The sequence below is a fragment of the Humulus lupulus genome, chromosome 2 (assembly GCF_963169125.1).
Source record: "Humulus lupulus chromosome 2, drHumLupu1.1, whole genome shotgun sequence".
NCBI lineage: Eukaryota > Viridiplantae > Streptophyta > Magnoliopsida > Rosales > Cannabaceae > Humulus > Humulus lupulus.
This window is the reverse complement of record NC_084794.1, coordinates 147,038,649-147,051,389: the sequence shown is the minus strand read 5'-3', so window position 1 is coordinate 147,051,389 and position 12,741 is coordinate 147,038,649.

Here is a 12,741-nt window from a genome sequence, read left to right as displayed (position 1 = left end):
GTATACGGGAGAAGCTCAACTTTAGTACTTAGTTATACCTCAACCATCTGTTTAGTACGAATGTCAGAGGTTGGTTGGGAAGGACTACATCAGGTACCCCATTCATACCACCACTACTTGTCTTGCATGGTCTTTAGGGTTAGACACCTAGGGCATTCAGAGCCGCCATACGTACTTTGTATCCATATGATCTTTTTTGAGTCATTCGTGGGTTTCCTTATACTCATCATGCACTCTGCTCTCTTAAACTTTAAGTGTTAGAGCCTTTATGGGTCATCATGGGAGATATGATCCCATAAAGCTTGGGAGGTCAGAGGCTCGAGGTGCCCGTCGTGGGGGGGAAGGAATGTGTGCAAGGTGGTGTCCCGCAAGGCGGGCTGGCGAGGGCCACTGACTCGAGACGTTGGTGCGCTGGTGTGCGAGGCGTGGGCCAGAGGAGCGAGACGCTGGTGTCTCGCGAGGCGGTCTACCGAGGACCAGGGGAGCGAGGTCGTTGGTGCGTGGGCACACTGGTGTGTGAGGCATATGCCAAAGCCATGAGACGCTTGTGTCTCACGAGGCAGCTTGCCGAGGGCCAGGTGCACGAGGCAATTGGTGCATGGGTGCGCTGGTGTCTCGCGAGGAAATTTTCCGAAGACTGGGGGAACGAGGCCGTTGGTGCGCTGGTGTGCGGGTGCGCTGGTGAGCAAGGCGTGGGCCAGAGGCACGAAACGCTGGTGTCTCACGAGGCTGTCTGCAAAGGGCAAAGGGCGCAAGGCAGTTGGTGCGCTGGTGTGCGGGTGCGCTGGTGAGCAAGGCGTGGGCCAGAGGCATGAAACGCTGGTGTCTCACGAGGCTGTCTGCAAAGGGCAAAGGGTGCAAGGAAGTTGGTGCGCTGGTGCGCGAGGCGCGGGCTAGAGGCGGGAGACACTAGTGTCTCGCAAGGTAGTCTGTCGAGGGCCAGGGGCGCGAGGCCGTTGGTGGGCATGCTAGGAAACCCACCCCAGAACATGGCCCTCTGGACTTTCATCTAGACGAGGCGAGGTGAGGTGTACTAGGGGTCACACCCACACAAGGGCCTCGCATGGGGGGAGATGGGGCAGTTTCATGAAGGTCTCACATGAGGCATGTGCCTCGCATGGGGTGATACACGAGGTTGCTTAGGGTGCCCGAGGTCACTAAGGGTAAGCCTCAACTTTTCTCTCGAGTGTTGACTATGGCCCTCACAGGATCATGTCCAATTTTGGCATTCACACTTGCCCCCCACTCTACAAGTGGGTCTTCAGGCTCTCTGGTAGACTTCAAGGTGCGATGTTTTTTGGATGCCCTTGAGGTATTAGCTTGCTTCTTCATTGTGGGATTATAGAGAAACATACTTTGGATTTGAAGACTATTAAGAGATGTTGAGAGTGAATGTGAACCTATAATTGTGCTCCGCAGATCCCAAGGCAAGTGCCAAGCCCCCTTCATGACCATTGATCAAGTAGTGGATCCAATGGCTATGATGAGTTTGTGCTTCTTATAAATAGACCTTAATCTCAAGCATAATATTTACATTTTCTCTTCCTGGCTTGGTGGTATTAGTGTCTTCACTTCCTCCAAGAGGTAAGGGGTTCAATTCCTCACAAACTAATTTTCATTGTTTTTCCTTTCTTTTATGCAAACATTCATGTAGGTGCTTGCAGACTAAAACATCTTTCTCCTTTATTTTTGCAGACGCATGCTTTCGACCCTTTTCATTTCTTCGATCGCAACGGTGCTTTTGACCCTTGGCCTTCTTTTGACCGTGACAGTGCTTTCGACCCTTGGCCTTCTGTTGACCATGACTGTGCTTTTGACCCTTGGCCTTCTTTCGACTGTGACGGTGCTCGATTTTTCTTACTCAAGGTATACTTTTTTTCTTTCTTACATTCAATGGGTCAAAATTAGCACTACTAGGGATGGGTTTCCTTGGTCGGAGCTCCTCGTGAGCTAATCCACACACATGCCCTTGCTTGTAACCCATAGTTGGTCATTTCCAGTGCTTGTGTTTAGAGGTTTTGAGCCTATTCCTTTGTGTTTTGTACCACCCCCTTCACTTACACTTGCACCATTATTATCAACGAGGTGAGGTTTCATGGCATGTGAAGGATCGTCTGGCGTTCCTCCGGGGGTCGAGTTTGTAGACTTATCTTCAGACTTGGGGTCCCCCGAGAACAACCCTTACCAAGACTATGACACTTCGAGGAAAGCCCGTTTACATCACCTTCAACACATGGCCGATCTTAGGCGTAAAATCTTGGTGGTGGAGAGCCAAATAGATTCAGTTTTGAGGGGTGATGGAGTCCCTTTCCCCTTTGACCTTAGTAACCACATTGCAAACCTTAGTGTGAGCCTTTTTGATCTACAAATGGAGTTGGAGTTCATGGCAGGGAACCTCCCACCTGAACCTCCTACCCCGTTCTCCCCTTATAGTTGCCATGAGGTCACCCCAGGTTCCCCTCAACCCTTGTCTTTGATCCACCCTTGTTCGGTGCTTCCACACTCAACGCCTCGGTGGAAAACTCTTGCTAGAAAGAAAAAATGGAGGGTAAAGTGCCCTGTTTCGACCTCACCTTTTTACTTGGGTTTTGCAGATATGTCAAAGAGAGTGTGGTGATAGGTGGCTCCCGAGGGGCCAGAGGTTCACAGAGATGAGTGGGAGGCCTCATCCCCAGCAGTCCCACCTGAGGAGGATCGTCCAAGTCCAGCTACTGCCCCAGCAAGGGGTGCCGGTGAGTTCCTACCTCCAAGGCCGCCGCAGGTGCCGAACTCCGGTCGGCAGGAACCAGGCTCATCGACGCGCAGGCCTGACAAGTACCCTCGAGTCCACTCCGTGAGCTCGGGTTCTAAGTCTCGATTCTACAAAGACAAGATACAAGAACTTCATCACAAGAATCAGAGGCTAGAAACCACCCTGGAAAACATGCAAGAGGTGCTAAATGGCCTGTTGCAAGGGAGATCAAACGTAACACTCCCTAAGTGGAAAGAGAGAGGCCAGGAGGGGCTAGAAACCACCGTTTGAGTAGACGACAGAAGGACCCGACTCTCCACTAGTATCACCCCCCGGACGAAGAAGCACGAACGTCCCAGACCACCGAAACAGCCCCGGGAACCAGAGCCGAAGACCAACGCTGCCCCTCGTAATGATATCGAGGTCACCTCAAGGAGAACACCCTCATATTTATGAGAGGAGCTCGACAAAAGGAGGGCAGATAAAAGGACCACACCTCCTATGGCCCCACGGGAAGGCAAAGGAAAGGGGGATCCTAACCCATCCACACTGAGAGACTCCTTGAACAAGAGGAGACAAGACCTGGACACAGAAATGAGGAGCCTACGAAGAAAAATCATCACCACCTCTGGAGGACAAGCCTTGGAGGAGGAGTTCAACCATGAATCACCCTTCATTAAGTAGATTCAAGCCATCCGGCTTCCAGCCAACTTCAAGGAGCCCCACATGACCCCATATGAAGGAAGCACAAATCCTAAATACCATATGGATGCATTTAACGACCTAATGAAGTTAAGGGGAATTAGTAGCGGGGCCAGCTGCCATTGCTTCACTGTCACATTGAAAGGACCTGCATACAAATGGTTCAAGAGACTTAGACCAGGGTCCATCAAATCTTGGCAGTAGTTTTCCGATGAATTTCTCCAACAACACCACGCCATGTGGGACTACACGATGTTGGGCACCAGCCTCACCAACGTGAAAAGTGGCCAAAGTAGAAAATGAGAGTCTAAAGAGCTACATTCACAGGTTCAATATGGAGGCGGCCAAAGTAGGGAGTCTGACCCATAGAGAGCAGACAATGGCCATCACAGCCGGAGTACGCCCGGGAAGCCAGTTATAGGATAACATGCTCAAGAGGGAGGTCACAGACTTGGATGACTTCTACGAGCGGACGCAGAAATATATTCGCATGGACGATGATCACGAAATCCTCAAGGCCGAAAAAGACCAGACCCCACTGAAGCCTTCAATCTGGGAGAGCCAAAGCAATGCAAAGAAGAAGAGGGTCTATGATGGGATAAGAGAGGATCGACCTCGGAAGCCCCAGTGCACGGATGAACGTAGGCAAGGCCCCTACACCTTTTACACTAACCTCACCCACACTAGGGAACATATTTTCGTCACAAATGAAAACCGGGTCCCATTCAGAAGGCCCCCGCCAATGAAAAAAGATATTTGCCACACACCGCAGAATGCACCCATCTGAAGATAGAAATCGAAGAGTTTATACACCGGGGACATTTGGGGAAATACGTCCGCAAAGATAACCAAAGACCAGAAGAATGGGTATCCTTGCCACAGGCACGAGAGGTGGCTCTGGAGATACAAGGAGAAGTCAAGACTATTTTTGAAGGGCCAGGATTCGGAGGCGATTCAAGGAAGGGACGAGACAAATATGCCAAGGAGGCTAGACAAAGTCCACCACCGTTCATCTTAAGTTCGGAGCAATGCCCCCCGAAGAATTTCAAGGGCGAGAATGTCTCGATAACCTTCACCGAAGAAGACGCGCAGGGGGTACATTTCCCTCATAATGACCCCTTGGTGTTTGTAACGTCCTACGTTTTTGGGTACCTTTAAACGACTCGGGTCGGGATTTTTCCCCCGGGTTAAGAATATTATTTTAAATAATATTATATTTTGTTTGTAAGTATTCCATGAGTTATTGCTAGCCAAAATATGAATTTTGTGATTTTAAAAGTCAAGATAAGACTTTCGGTCCTGGACCGACACAAAAACCCTGATCGGGTAAAAATCTCGGAAAATAAAATGAAAAATCATGGCAATTATATTTTGGGCATAAAATACATTCATAAAAGTTAAAGTTTGGTCAAAAATAATAAACCTAAAAGAAAATGGAAATTTTAAGGCATTTTGTGGTAAATGCCTAATTTTGCCGAAATGGGGAATTTTATTCCATGAATGGACCTTAGGTTAAATTTTATTTTGTGGTTAATTAAATTAAATATGAGAGACATTTAATTTAATTAATTAATAGTAAGTTTGGTGATTAAAACTTAATGAGAGTGAAAAAGATGTAAGAAGTCAAGTGGGCAAGTGGGTAGAAAAGCACTCAAGTGTTTTGTGATATTTTGAAGAGTTGTGTGAGCCATTCTAACCCCCAAATCCGACCACTCTCCCTCCCTCATTCACTCTCATCTGATTTTTGAAGACTCTCTCAAGTGTTCTCTCCATTTGCAACCCCAAGAACACCAAAGAAACTTGGAAGCTAAGTCTTGGTCTAGGAAGGGTTTTCCCTAAGGTAAAGTTTCATTAATCTAGACTTTTGTAAAGTTTTAAGCATAGAGTTTCAAATAGCTAATTGACTATGTTGTTGGGGGAAGTTTGTTAGGGTTTTTGAAAGGTTTTGAAGGAGTCAAAGCTTATAGGAAGGTCCAAACCTTAAGCAAGAACACCAAAGAGGTAAAAAGTTTACTTTTGATGATTTTGTTGTAGGGTTTTTAGTTTTAAGCATTATTTTGTATATCTAATGCTTAGAGTTTCTTGTTGATGATGTAATAAGGTTATGGTAGTTGTTTAATAATTTTTATGATGCATGAGTATTGATTTTTGAAAATGGGAACCAAAACCCCCAAGGGTTTTGTAGGATACCCTAAAACAAAACATGTTTTGAGCTGTGACTTCCAAGGGGTCAAGAAGCCACTGTATATTGTTTTTGTTAAATTAAATTGTACTGTGATGTTGTTGAGATTGAGTACATAAAATTGAGCTTTTGAAACACAAAAAAATGTTTAGAAATGAGTAAGTTATGCTATTTCAAAGATTAGGTAAAAAACTGTTTTTTAGTATTCTTATTTTTGGAACCAAGTTTGGACAGCCACTGTATAGGTCAAATGAACCCAGTTTTTTCTAAAATTTTGTGAACATATTTCTGGCATAACCTATTAGTCCACTGTAAAATTTGGTAAGAAAATATTAAACGGTTTGAAAGTTATTAACTGTCAAAGTTTGGAAAAAAATAAGGACTTGAAAATAAGGTCATTTTTACCTCATTGTTGGAAAATGATTTCACCAATAAAAAGTGCTCATTTTGACCTAAGATTTTACAAAGACCTAAATGGCATAACAAAAATGGAATTGGGAAATTTTGGTAACAATTGGGTAAGTACATTTCAAGTTATGAACTAACGAAATATGTAGTTAAAAATGTGAAAATTAGGTTTTTCACACTTAGTGTAAAAATGAGATTTTGGAACATAAGGTAAAAAGTAAAATTTTGTTTATTTCAAGATATAAAATGGTAAGTCTTGAAATCATATTTTCACTAAAATTTACCCTTTGAGTTTAAATGAATTATTTTTATTAAAGAGTTTTTATTCTTTCTAAAAATAAGAGATTTAATTTATTAATAGTTAATAAATTAAAAGAGGGATTAAAACCCTATATTTTGAGAAAAATAATTAAATAAATTATTTTCCTAGTAAGTAAAATTGATTAATTGCTTTTGGAAAATTAATTAGTCAAGATGAGAAATTTATAACGGTTTTCCTAATTAAGACAAATTAGGCAATTTTCTTAAAACGGTTTTTAGATATTAAAACCTTAAGAAAAATAAAAGGAAAATTTAAAGAGTTTATTTTCTTTAAAAATAATTAAGGAATTTATTTGTATTTTCTGGATATAATACCGGCTAAAATCTTACATATTTTAACCGACTAGTCGAAAGTGCGGGTTAATAGCGATACCTGGAAAGAATAAGATTTTTAGCGGATTGTGGGAAATACCATTGTGATACCCGAGCCTAGGTATCGAGACCTTAGGATAGGTCTCCCCGAGACTTAAGGTTTAGTCTCGAATATTTTGTATAACTTTCCTTAATAAGTTTAAAACCAAATAAGGATTGTAAATCCTTACAAATGACTTTTATTAAAATGACCAAACTGCCCAAAATAATAATAATGAATTATGAGTGCCATAATTAATCCGAGTATACTGTATGGATAACTACAGTATTGGCTAAGCGTAACTGGACTGAACGTTGGAGGGTGAAAACTTGCTGAGCGCTAAGGACTCCAAGTAAGTCAACTTATATTGTATGGCTGCAACATGAAATGATTATTGTCTTGTATGTTAGTATAGGGATACATGCATATACATAGGCTGTCATAGAAAGTTGCTTAGAGACGTTAGTCTAGTGAGTGCTGATTTAGAAAATATGAACGGTAGAAGTCCGTCATATCCTAGACGGTTGATCCCCGTCACACTGCTTGATTTTATTTATGTCCGGTTCATTACCGAGACGAGTGGCCATGAGATGAGGATAAGCTGGTTAAACCTAGGGGCGCCAAGATAAATGGGACCTAGGGGCCCTCATGCTTACTTAATCATTGGACGGTTAGAATCCGAGCAAGTGCTCTGATAAGTTATTCCCGGATAGCAGCCGTGAATATTGGCCATTCCGTGAGAGTGCCTAGAGATACTAGGGGTTGCCAAGATAGAGTGAGGTTGAACACCCTAGGGGCAGCTGCTCACCAGCACCACTGATTAACATAGAAGTCTCCATAAAACCGTGTAAATTGGATTACACTCTTGAATATGTAGCGATGCCCTAAGTAACACGATAGTTACCCTTGATGAGAATATTTATTGGCTAGATCTTAGTGTGGGGACTCAGTTCTCTTTTACAGATTAGCAATTATGTTGGAGGGCGCGTTACGCATGAATTGTTGGAAATTGTCGAGTGTTGGTCTCGAATTATTTGGTGATATAATATATCTGCTTGCTCTGGGATTTTCTGAGTGCAGGGATATAATTGTTGATAAGATATAGTTGTGATATAATATATCTGCTTGTTCTGGGATTTTCTGAGTGCAGGGATATAATTGTTGATAAGATATAGTTGTGATATAATATATCTGCTTGTTCTGGGATTTTTCTAAGTGCAGGATTTTTATCTAGTTACGAATTAATTTATCATTGGTTATCAGGCATGACCATAAGTTTGCTAGGACGCTTTAGCGTTCTTGAAATTGATTGTTTAGGGTCCGGATGGGTCCGGAACCCTAATTCTCTACATGCTTTGTTTGAAAGTTGATCTTACTAAGCGTTTTCGCTTACCTAGTTGTTTCATGTTGTAGGTAAGAGCAAGGGCAAGGCAGAGCAGTGAGCGCTGGAGTCTTCCTTGCAAATGTACATGTGGACCGACCTTTTGGGAAGCCGTTTTATTTTTGGAAATGTTGTGTAATTTTCCTAAACTAGGCTCACTCTACTCTTTATAAAATATGTTGAAACTAAGTGTTAAGTATGGCCATACGACTTTTTAAAAAGTTTTTTTTTTATACGCGTTTTTGAGACATTTTGTTAAATGAAAACATTTATATTTCCGCATTATCGAGTCTTGAAAATCCGGGTCGTTACAGTGTTGACTGTCCAGCTTGCGAACATGAGAGTGCATCGAGCCCTAGTGGATAATGGAAGCTCTGTAGACATCCTGCATCGCCCTGCTTTGGAGAAGATGGGACTGACCATCCAGCACCTGAAGCCCTGCAATACCTCCCTTTACGGGTTCACAGGGGATTCAATACAGCCCCTAGGTGTAATTGAGTTTGCCCTCACCATGGGGGAACAACCCAGGCAAACCACCATAATGGCAAACTTCGTCATGGTGGATTGCGCCTCAACCTTCAATGCAGTATTAGGGAGACCATCCCTGAGAGAATTGAAGGCGATAACTTCTGTGTACCACTTGGCTATGAAATTCCCAACTCCCGGGGGAATAGCAAGCATTAAAGGAGAACAGAAGGAAGCGAGGGAATGTTATAACACATCCCTCCGTGCAGCCGCAAAACCTTCGGTGCCTATGGAAATGGTTGGGCATGAAGGCGCGAACCCACACAAAAAGGACCCGCAAATCGCGGAAGAAACTAGAGCATGGAATACAGAACACCTCAAGAAATACTACTAGTGAGACTTCTGTACCCAATGCAAAACAGACTTATGTTTAGTTTGTTCCTTGTTATGTTCACTTAGTAAGTAAGAATTAAAGAGGCTACCTGGGTAACCTCCTAATTAGATGTAACCCTATCATATATGTCATTGTAACCCGCACGCTATGAATGAAACTGTTCGCCACTTCACGTGTCATTCTTCTTCTCTATAGCACCCACCAAAGTGCCTGCTGAAATAAATTTCACCAAGCACTTGGGGGGGTAGGATAGGAGGCAAAATATACAGCAAAGAAGATGATCCTAAAAAGGACCCCTACAAAGGACTCCTAAAAAGGATCCCTTGTCTCAGGACTCCTTATCAGAGGGAACCTAAAAAGGACCCCCTATGAGGAGGATCCTAAAAGGAATCCCTTATCAAGAGGATCCTAAAAGGACCCCCTTATTAGGAGGATCCTAAAAAGGACCACTTATATCAGAGGGGACCTAAAAAGGATCCCTTATATCAGAGGGAACCTAAAAAGGACCCCCTATCAGGAGGATCCTAAAAGGACCCCTTATATCACGACCTTAAACGAGGCCCTTATATATATAAAAAAAAATGTGATGAACCTTTATAAACAGGAAGAAGACCTTGCAAGGCATCTCTTGAGTTGACAAGGATTAGCTACCCTTGTGAACATCAAGGAGGCCGAAAGGTCCTATAAGAAAAGCCTCCAAATAAAGGCAAAGGCTCCCACCAGAGGAAAGGCCTTAGGAAGAGCACCCACCAATAAGCCTAGGGCGGCCACCAAGCCGTCTACCCAAAAAGGGTCCTAAAAGAGACCCTTGCAAAAATAGTACTATGAATAATGACGAGAAGGACGCTTCTCGCAAGAAATAATAAGCTCATGCGAAAATATATAAAAGGATAACTAGAACCCAAGGTGTCAATATATCCTTATAAAAACAATCAAGAGGCACCAGAGAGGGACCTATTGAACCCCTTCGCATGGGCTCTAAATGACCTCAAGCTTGATAAATAAAAAAGAGAACTTGTCGAACCCCATCATGCGGGCTCAAAAGGACCTCGAACACAAGGGAATAAAAGATGAATGATCGCATATGTATATATAAAAAAGAGTTTTGATAACATAACAAGACTCGGAGAAATTACAATCAAAATAGGGCTCGAACGAGCATACACCCACATTGGACTAACTGGCAAAAATCGCAAAATGATAATCTCAAGGCCTCCTGCCATGGGCGTTCCACTCCATCGCCTGGGCAACGGCGTGCTCGCCAAAGGAGGAGAAGATGAAGTTAGGATTCTGCCTCCATATTCCATAAAGAGCGCGCTCTATGGATCTATACTCAATAGCCACCTTGTGTGCCTCCATAGCCGCCTTGTCCGCCTCTAAGGAAGCGACTCTCCCCTGCAACGCTGCGATAGTAGCCTTGGCACCCTCAAGTTTAGTCTCTAAGCTAGTGACCCTTTACTGCAACATCGTGGCCTTGGCAATCGCCCTCTTATTCTTTTTTGATGAGGAAGAAGCCTTCACCAAGGCCTTCTCTAGCTTAAGCCTGGTTTCAAGAAGTTCCCTCTCGAGCTCCTGGACCTGGACTGTAAGACGGTCCCTCTCAACATTCGACGGGGAGAGGTCTTAAGCCGAGTCGGCAAATTACTGAGCCATTGTATAGGTCTGCACAAGAAAAATAACAATAACAATGATAAGCAACAAAAAAGAGAGAGAAAAAAAAGGGATAAGGCCGACATAAGATGCATGAACTCACCCAAGTGGCGAAACGCACAAGAGTCTCCCCGAGCTCTGACATAGGAAAACTCCCAAGACCACTCCAATTAGCTTCAGGAAGGTCCATGGCGATGTGGACATACTGCCGCCCATAAGAGGCAGCCATGTTGCCCACCCAGGGTGCCCCTTCTGAGCCAAGGGCACTTGGTTGAGCAAGGACAGATGACCCATTCACCGATGGAGGAGGGGGCGCAGGAAGATCAGAAAAATGAGCCCCCGATCGACTAAGGTCAAGGGAAGCCTGAGGAAAAGCATCAAAGTCCTTAGAATAAGGATAGACAAAACTCCTCTGCATGGCCTGTTGATCTTAGGAGTGGCAGGCCATATCACGGTCTGTAGGGGCTAAAGGAGGGTACCCCCTAGGAGACGAAGACAGTTGGTGGGGTTGCCCATGTCCAAGGGAGACCCCCTTTGGCACGCACTCAGCCTCACCCCCGTCCGAGTGATGTTCAGCCGAAGCAGCCTTTTTCTTCTTTGATCCAGAAATACTCCACAACAACCCAAGATCTAAAACTGGGGACAGCTTGTGAAAGTTGAGTTTGTCCACGGTGTAGAGGTATGTAGCCATTTTCTCTGCAGGGTCAGCCTTGAGGAATGCCTCCACTGCATTTGCCTCCGACCCAAAGTCTCCAAGCATGGCAAAATGCTCTGCACAATCCACACAATTGCCGACACAAACATAAGTTCTAAAATAGTAAGTTTCAAAAAGAGGAGGGGCTTGAAGTACTTACTTGGAGCAGAGCGAAAGTGCTCACGAACCAAGAGTGGACTCTTCACAAAGAAAAAATCTTGCTTCCAGGACCTTGGGTTGGACAAGCATCCTCTATCAAGGGGACCGAAGTATTCGCTTTTTGCAGGAAATAAAAGCCCTTGGACTTAGGAGAGGGCATGAGATTGTACATGAAATGCACCTCTTAGGCTGTAGGAGCATGCTGGACACGATCCATATACGAGATGAAAAGGCGACGCAAGGTCAGCCAGCTGTTGGGCGCCAGCTGGAGTGGAGCAAGGTCAAAATAATTGAGAACTGCGACAAAAACGGGTGTAATGGGATTGTACCACCTACTTTCAAGATATGCTCACTCATAGCCACGTAACCCGGATTTGGGCAGTCAGGCCAACACATGTCCGAAGTAACGTATAATGTGTATTCTGGGGGAACACGATAGTTCTCTATTATTTCCAATAGTTTATTCTCGGACACATGGGACACTAGAGTGGATGCCAACAGGGGGTCAGTGCCCTGATCATCAGCAGTCACCCGTCGTCGCCATCTCTTTGGCATATCTGCAAAACCAAAAGAAAAAGGTGAGGTGGAAATAGGAAACTTTACCCTCCATTTTTTCTTCCTAGCAAGAGTCTTCCACCGAGGCACCGGCTGTTAAAAGCGCAAAACTAGGGTAGATCGAAAATAAGGGCTGAGGAGAAGACAAGATGACCCCATGACAATCATTAGGGGAGAATGGTTTAGGAGGCACAGGCGGGAGATTTCCATCCATAAACTCCAACTCAATCTCCAAATATAAAAGGGTCACCCTAAGGTTCGCTACATGGTCGTTAAGGTCAAAGGGGAAAGGTACACCGTCTCCCCTCAACACCGAGTTTATTTTGCTCTCTACCAGCCAAATTTTACGCCTAAGTTCAGCCATATGCTCAAGATGACGAATGTGGGCCTACCTTAAGGTGTTGTAGTAATGGTGAGGATTGTCCTCATGGGACTCCGAGTCTGAAGACAAGTCAACAAACTTGATCCCCGGAGGGGCGTCGAATGGACCTTCACAGGCCATGAGACCTCGTCCCGAAAGCAAAAAGGGTTCACATATAAATGAGAGGATTGCTACAAAACACAAAGGAATGGGCTCAAAACCTCTAGGTAAAAGTGCTCTAAATAACCCACTACGGGGTATGAATAAGGGCATGCAACTAGGTTAACTCACGACAAGCTCAGACCAAAATACCCCCTCCCGAGTGGTGCTAATTTGGACCCAATAAACAAAATGGGGAAAGAAAGTATACCTCAAGCAAGTAAAAT